At 33.3% G+C, this 8,720-nt stretch overlaps 1 protein-coding gene and 1 pseudogene across 1 annotated transcript in view; one reads left to right on the forward strand and one right to left on the reverse strand.

Moving 5' to 3' along the window:
* LOC118740706 (probable trehalose-phosphate phosphatase C) overlaps positions 1-8,720 on the forward strand; it is a 69,680-nt gene that overhangs the window by 9,558 nt on the left and 51,402 nt on the right. The window lies entirely within an intron of this gene.
* LOC118741496 lies at positions 5,513-6,884 on the reverse strand (annotated as a pseudogene).

The raw sequence follows: 8,720 nt of genomic DNA on the forward strand, positions 1-8,720 counted from the left end.
AAAAAGGGATGCAGCGGGAGATAGTTTACTTTAAATAGATATTTGTTTGACGGCTTTTTCGTTCATATACGTTTTCCTTCACAGATGTTTTTTTTTCATAGTTTGGTAATACAAACCACAAATTTGTATTAACATTTTAACATTTTGGGACCTTCTGGAATGTAACCAATAACAGCAAGCATCTCTGCACAATCAACTACATCAAAAGGTACATATGTAAATATGTTTTCATATGCTCAGTTTAATTAATATTAATTCAAACAAATTTGATTTCCAATTGAAATTAAATTTCTTTGAAAATAATTTAAAATGGCTACCATGGAAAAACCAAACAGACTCTGTTTGAACAAATCATTTTACTTTTTTCGTCGTTAGAACTGGTTCGGAACTATAGAAAAATGGATGCAGAGCAGACTGGATCCCATCTGTCGATTTTAGAACTGATTCCAAACTATGGAAAAGGCAATGCAGCGGGGACGATTCCCACTTCCTAGGACATCGTCGTGTCAAAATCGCCCATTGTTTGAAGGCGCACCCAGTGGCGGATTTGAATATTTGTCACCCCAAGGCAATTCATAACTTACCGCCCTTTTTCCGATAAGAAAAATATTTTGAGGTAAAAGTACCAGTTTTGGAACGATTAGCAGTAAATAGTAATATTCATAAAATGTATGTTATTTACTATACTTTTATTGCAATTTAATATGAAAAAGTGGTATTTGCCTTGAGTAAAGGTTTCCAACTTTTAAAGAAAGCCATCATCAACAAACTTTTTTCACTTGATAAGTTATAATCCCAAAAATACTAAATATGCTAATTTATAATATATTATCATTTAAATAATATCAGAAATACCTAACAGTGGTGTCCTATTTTCTGAATCCAAAATTTATTCCTTAAAATGTACAAACACAAATTCGACTTTCAGTGCAGCTAACTTTAAAAATAAAATAAAATTTTCAACTCAAATTTTGCCGCCCCTAAATTTTGCCGCCCTAGACACCTGCCTATGTTGGCTTTACGGTAAATCCGCCACTGAACCCTCCCTTTCAGAACTAGAGATTTTCCCCGCAGGAATGCATATCTCTATAAGTATGTATTGTGCAACCTTTGAATTTTTGTTTACCCGGTAACTAATATATGTAGATCGGCTCATACTTTAAATGAAAATTATTAACAATAAATATACATAAGTCCCAACAGCATCATTTTGAATTTTGCTGCTATTACTTTGGTCGCAATTGTGTCTCTTACTTTGTTTTTATGATTTTGTAAATTATGTATATGTCACGTACATGCATATTTTTGTATAAATTAAAGAGTGTTGTCATGAAACAAAGAAAATTTTATAAGTTTATAACAAATCTGGATATTACTTCGTTGAAATGGATCACGCGATAATTTCGCGTAAGGAGGTCGATATGTATACATTTATAGCGTTTTCTTTTCTCGAAATAATGTTGCATTTATTCTGCCCTACGCCAGGGCTGTCAAGTTTTCGTGTTCCTTTCTCAGCATCTTCACATGCATATTGCTTGCTCTTTCTTTAAAATGTTGCATTCTGATAATGTTGCCACATAAGAAGGCGACATTTTTTCGAGAAAAGAAAACGCCATTAGACACATCTATAGCACATTTGGCCCACTAGAAAAAAAGCTCGCCGTACACCTTAAAAACTAAAGTATTTTTGCACGGCAAATGAACTAAAGTATCCCATTCTAATTATGGATCTACTTATTAATCAGATATAAGTTTTATCATCCTAACGTACCACCCTAATGTCAGTAAATAAAAGCACGCTAAAAATCATTAAACTTTTGTTAACTATTTTATACAAAATTTTTATTTCCGAATAATATAGGTGTCAACGAAAAATCTAAAAAGGCGTAGGGTTCGCCAGACAAAATAATTTTTTTTTTCGAAATTACCTTGCAAAAATACTTTAACCTACGGCGAACTTTTTTGTTTGCTTGTATCGTATCTATTGTGTTGTCGTCGGCCAAACGTACGTATATATTTATGTGTGTACTCCTTTGTATGTATGTGCATCACACTTTCTCCTATACACAATTTCTTTCATGACTTGACTGCATGCTGAATTATTGTCCGAAATGATATTCTACTTATGAAAATGCGTCTTGGTCGTAAAATTCTAAAGCTGTGCGTCAATACCCCTCACGAAATTTATTTGCCTTTGTGATTTCAGAGTAAGTATATATGTACATTAGGGTGACCCAAAAAGGATTGTTCTATATCGAAAAAAAAATAAACCCCTATTTTGAAATTTAAAAAAAATATTTAGAGGTCGCTCAAAGCGCTAAAAGTTTCCCATGTTTTCTATATGGGGAAAAACAGCATTAATCTTTAATCAAGCTTGAGAATAGCAATGTTCCGGAAAAATTTAAAGCCACTGAAATAGTTAAAGATAAAATTCCATACTGCATTTACGAAACCATAAATTAGTCAATAGAATGAGACGGAGAAATACTTTGAGATTTTAAGAGATGAACGTCTAAGCTCTTTGTCATACACCGCCTACTAATGGGTACATTTTGTGCTAATGAATGAACCTAAGATAAGTCGTGCTTTTCGTCTTTCGATTGGAAGGTTGCTAGCCTTTTAAGTATAAGAAAATAAGAGGTTACAAATTCATCTGTACCAAATCGGTATGATCAATTAAGAATTCGGCTATAAAGATTCTTTTGGGATTTATTAGAGAACTCGAAGGCCACTTAAGGTATGTATATCAAGGTTCTTTCGCAAGCATCTTTTCCTAACTTTACCTGTTATTTTTACAAAGTAAAATTAAAAAACAAAAATCCCACGAGAACCTGGAAAACAGTATATTAAATTGGTGTATTACATAGTGAAATTTATTACGCAAACCACAGAATTGGGCGGTTCATATGATTATGATTGTTCTAAAACAATTTTAAAGGCCGATGCCAAGATTTGTTTTTTTTCGCATTTAAACCTAACATTCATATGTTTATACATATTTTTGATTTCTTGTCTGCTTTGTTTATTTTTATTTGCTTTGTTAAGGCTTTATTTCTTTATTTACATTCACATCACATAGAGCACATATGTATGCATACATATGTAAATTTGTATGCTCATACTAAATAAATAATATTTTGGTGAAAAGGAAATATGCGTTTTATTGTTATTAGTTGCGTTCCCCTACTCGGTTCTCTGGCAAATGAATGGGCAAATGTGGATGTCTGTGATGTTGGCATACATAATAGCGCAAAAACAAACAAAACAAACACTGTTCTGAGTTCAATATTTCTAGAGTTAATAAAAAGCAAAAACAAAAAGTATTCAAAATTACGCAAAAACAAGTAAGAAAGTCTAACAGCCCAATCCTAAATAATATTTCCGCACGAATTTTTCTCTTTCCGCAATCCTACTATTCTAAATAAAAGAGTTTTGCGGAATATCTCACTTTCCGCTTTCCGCCTATCCTAAACATCTTCGAAAAGTTTTTATTATTTTAAATACAAAGAAAGTGCGGAAACTCTTCGAAATCCGTTAGAATTATTTCATCTCGAATTTTCAAGAGAGTTTGCTGCAAAAATGTGAGTATTTTGATAAAATGGAAGAAAAAGACATACATTTTTTGTTTAAGGTCGAAAACAACAAATAAAACCCAAATGGGAATCCTTGTAAACATGATGGAGGAGAATCCTGCTATTGCGAGAGGATTTTTTAAAGGAAACAAGGAGGAGCTCACCCGATTTTGGCAGAAGGTGAATGTTGAGCTGAATGCGGCAGGCCCCCCAACTAAAACCATTGTGGAATGGAAAAAGGTGATTTCAATGTTTCAAAAAGAGAATCGGTGTATGCTTGCAAAATTGTGTCAGTAGTTTGTTAATGTTCCTTTTGCTACACAAAGATATACATTGTTTAATTGATGAATCGCATTTTTAGGTATGGGCCGACCAGAAAAAATATGTTCGGCAAAAAGTGGCTAGCAATACTAAGCTTCAGAAAGGTACTGGAGGCGGCCCACATATGGTGAAAGTACTCCCCCCCTTGAAGAAGCCATTTTTAAATTGATTGGGATGAAGCAGTCAGTAGAAGGATTGCCCGTAAAGAAGTTTGGCCTGAAAGAAAACTTTAATGAGATCTGCAATGAAAACTTCTGCCCAGAAGTAGAGTTACCGAATGTAACCCAAAATGAAACTTTGGATGAATCTATGGTCATCAGCGAAGCAAGTCATGCAGATTATATGACTATAAATGAGTCCCTTGTTTCTGCAGATTCATTTGAATTTGTCAGTGAAGAAGCTTCTGCTGATAATACTAAAGTGCCATCCACTAGCAAGAAGGCATCATCCTCAAAAAAAACTTTTCAAAAAAAGAAAGGACCGAGCTTGCTCTGACTGAGGAAACAAAAATACAGAAGGAAATCTGCGCAAACATAAAGACTGGAGTGGCAAATCAGGATGAGCATCGCGACAACTTAAGAAAAATTTACCAAAGGTTCGATTTATTTTCATTTTACAAAAATTTACTCGTAATACAATATTTTTTTTACATACTATAGGCTAGACAAAATATACGATCTTAAAAAGAAACATTTCAAGGCAGTTGAGCTTATAAAAAAAGAAAAGTTGGAGGAAATCAAAAAAGCGAACGTAGTTAAAAGAGAAAAGCTAGAAGAAAAGAAAAGGCACTACTATTTCATTGAAGAAATGAGAAGAAATGAAATTGAACATAAAATAGAGAAAACTAAAAGACTGCTGGAAATACAGGAACTGAAAATTTACAAAGACAAAGACGAAAATTTGCAATGTAAGTCTATTCACTAATAGCATTGCGCAAAGCACAATGAGACTATAAGCTTAGATTTTTTACTGATAAGATTTTTATTTTTCAACTGAATTACCTGCGTTTTGTTTTGTTATTGAATTAAATACTATAAGTACTAAATATACATACATATGTATGTACAGTGCCGCACTAAATTATTGACACAGGGAATTTTTTACAATGTATGTAAACTTTTTTATAAAAATTAGCTCATACCAACAAAAAAATAATTAAACCTCGAAACTTTGTACAAAACTCAAGAAAATTCACCAAACTTACATACAAGTTTGCAACTTATTAATAAGATTTTCTATGAAAATTCTAATTATGTAGTTTTATAGCCTATTTAATTGTAGTATAATGAAGTGCAAGTTTTAAGTTGGAAAAAAGCGCGTTGATTTTTGGCAATTTTTTCACATAGTTTCTTTCATACGAAGAATGATCGTCAACTTTTTTGTATGAAAGCTGCGTGAAAAAAATTGCCAAAAGCAACGCGCTTTTTAGAAACTTAAAGCTTGCACTTCATTATACCACAATTGAATAGGCTATAAAACTACATACTTAGAATTTTCATAGAAAATCTTATTAAAAAGTTGCAAACTTGTATGTAAGTTTGGTGAATTTTCCTGAGTTTTGTACAAAGTTTCGAGGTTTAATTATTTTTTGTTGGTATGAGCTAATTTTTATAAATAAATTAGAAAATTAGAATTAAAATGCAGATGTTGTGTAAGCAACAAGTAGCATTAATAATTTGTGCTGCTTTCGCTGGCGTGTAATGTAGTTCTCGAGCACCAAGGATACATCTCCACCTGTTTTTTAAAACCCCGTTTGTTCTCTCAATAATGTTGCGACATTTCGAATGTATTTCGTTGAACTTCATTTCTGCTTGGCCTGGCATCCGATAAGGAGTGATAAGCCACGGTTCCAACGGATATCCAGCATCACCTTAATACACGTAATTGGAAATATGTATGTTTTAATTTCTAGGCGAAGATACGTGCATAACTATGTACATACATACATACATACATATGTATGTATATATAAAAGCTTAATGCTCTGACTTTAAAAATGTTTACAGTGCTAAACTTTACCTAATAGCCAAAAATTTCTTGGGTGATTCGAAAATTCGGTCTCAAAATGTGAACGTAAATCGCTAACGTTCCAAATTAGCGAGTCATGACTAGCACCCGGATGAGAAGCATCGACGTAGCGAATTTTTAGTTCATGGTCACACACCTGGAATTAATAGTAATAAGTAAATTTTCTGCAAAAACGATTTAAGAACGTACCAACATAACATTCAATGTGTAGTATCATTTTCTGTTGTAGTACAGGTGAGCATTTTCGGATGGTGCGATTATTTTAACGTGTGTTCCATCTACACAACCGACAACAGCTGGAATTTTATGTTTAACATAAAAAGCAGTCGCAATTTTGCTTTTTTCTTCCGCTGTCACTGGAAACTGTACCCACCGTGGGCACAGATACGTCTCAAAAATACGTAGCACGTCGGCGAGTGCTATGGAGAAACTAGACTGCGCTAGTCCAACGTCGTGGTCTTTTCCCACACCCGTCTGATAACCACCTTCCGCAAAAAAGCGCAAACAGGCGCTCAACTTCACTATAGGTGTAACAGCAAACTGCTTCCTACCTGGCTGTGTATGAGTCGTTACCACTTCTAGCAAGTATTCAAACGCCGGTTTATTCAACCTGAAATACTTTTCAAATCTATTTATAGAAGTAGAAAACGAAATAGTTAGTTGTTTTAACACATATTTTTGAACTCCTTTACTCACAAAGGTTGAGGCAACTCCAAGGGGTTCATCAAGTCGCGCAGTTTCCTCCTCGCCACTCGTTGCGCGTTTGTTTGTTGCCTTTCTTCCTCACTAATTTCTCTCACTAACATATTTAACGCTAAGCTATTCATTTTTAAGTTTCCGAATCAACCACAATTAATAAAGTTTCGCCAAAACATGCAAAAATCACATTGGCAAATTATCGAAAAATTGTCAACAATAAGCATAACAGCTGATTTCGAAAGATAGAAAGAGAAAAAGTCCTACTCCTCAAAAATCCTTCTCCCCGACAATTTAGAATTGGAGGATTTTTTCTTAGATGATTTTAAAATTCGCAAAGGAGAAATCCCGCCAGAATATTTAGGATTGGGCTGTAAGTTCGCGCGGAGCCGAACATTAAATACCCGGCGCAAGTATTAAATATATGTTTTTTCACCTTTCCGAAACCTTCCGCTAGATGGTAAGCTGGGGTGTATCAATTTTGAGTAAATTAGCGTCCTTAAATTTCGAAATATTGAAGTTTCAAGCATTTCTGAAATTTACCGTTATATGAGAAGCGGCCGTTATTTTAGTCCGATTTCAATAATTTTCAACGTTTTGCTTATATTTGGCAAGCACAATAACCACACCGAGTTTGGTACAAATTGGTAGAACGGTTACCGATATACTTATATGTGATCATAAGTGGGCGGTGCCACGCCCATTTTCCAAAATTTTACCATAAACGTATTTCTTGGTAAAAAATTGTTGCAAGCATCAATTTTGAATAAATTAGCTTCAATATTTACTGATTTATCGAAGATTTTGTATTTCTCTAAATTACCGTTATATGGGATGTGGGCGTGGCCATTTAGTATGCTGTATCAAGGCCAACAACTGTGCCAAGTTTGGAAGAAATTGGTGCAGCGGTTACCAAGATATACACATGTAACCATAAGTGGACGTGGCTACGCCCATTTTCCAAAAATTTATAATATTCTTATTTTTCGTCTTAAAATTGTTGTAAATATCAATTTTGAGTGAATAATCTTCAGTAGTTACTAAAATATCGCAGTTTTCGTATTTCTGGAAATTACCGTTATATGGGAAGTGGGCGTGGTTACTGTCCGATTTCGCCAACCTACCTTGGATTAACAGAAACTACATACCAAATTTCGTTGAGATATCTCAATTTTTGCTCGAGTTATCGTGTACACGGACGGACGGACAGACAGACGGACAGACAAACATGGCTTAATCGATTTCTCTTTTCATTCTGATCATTTATGTATACATTTGTCTATATCTATCTCGATTCGTTTTGGCTGTTACAAACAACCGTTATGTGAACAAAATTAATATACCCTTGTGCACAAGTGCGCTCGGGTATAAAAATTGTATTCAAAAAATTATATTTCAGTTTTTAATAACAAGCTATATACATATGTATGTATGTAAATTTGCAGATTTCGCGCATAAGAAAATTCAATAAATAAAATAATTTAAGTATCATTCGCACATGGATAGAAAACCCTTTCTTCTTCTTTTCTTATTTTTTTCCTTTCAGAAAGTCTAGAGCTATTGACAAGCTGAATGTTACAATTATAAAACAATTTTTAAAGTTATAACACGGAACGGCCTATAAAAAAGGAAAAATAAAAGAGCGAACTGATCTCGAAATAGTCCTGGACAATCCTCATCCTTTAAGCCTTAAAAAATTTCTTCTCACTCATATTTATTATGAAAATACTTTTATAATTAAGTCTTTGACGACTTAAAAATATGTATCTCACTGATAACACAGGTCAACCTTTCATCGATTTTTTTTTGTGGACCTGTGTAATTATTATGAAAAGACTTTCGTAATATACGTAAATCTAAAAATATTCGCTATCGATGACTTTAAAAATTCTTCTCGCACATAATTATTAACAAAAGGCTTTTATAATTCTCACGAAAATTTTGATGACTTTTTTTTAAAACTCCGCCATAAAATTATTATTATTCTAGGTCACTGAAAAAGAGACATTTATTTTAGTAATATTTTGTTAGCAAGAAAAAGGAAAAAAATAATATAAAAAAAAACTTTTTAATATACAACGCTTTTATAAATGGACTAAAAAG

This window comes from Rhagoletis pomonella, unplaced genomic scaffold (genome assembly GCF_013731165.1).
Source record: "Rhagoletis pomonella isolate Grant_MI unplaced genomic scaffold, Rhpom_1.0 Rhpom_scaffold_00006, whole genome shotgun sequence".
Classification (NCBI taxonomy): Eukaryota; Metazoa; Arthropoda; class Insecta; order Diptera; family Tephritidae; genus Rhagoletis; species Rhagoletis pomonella.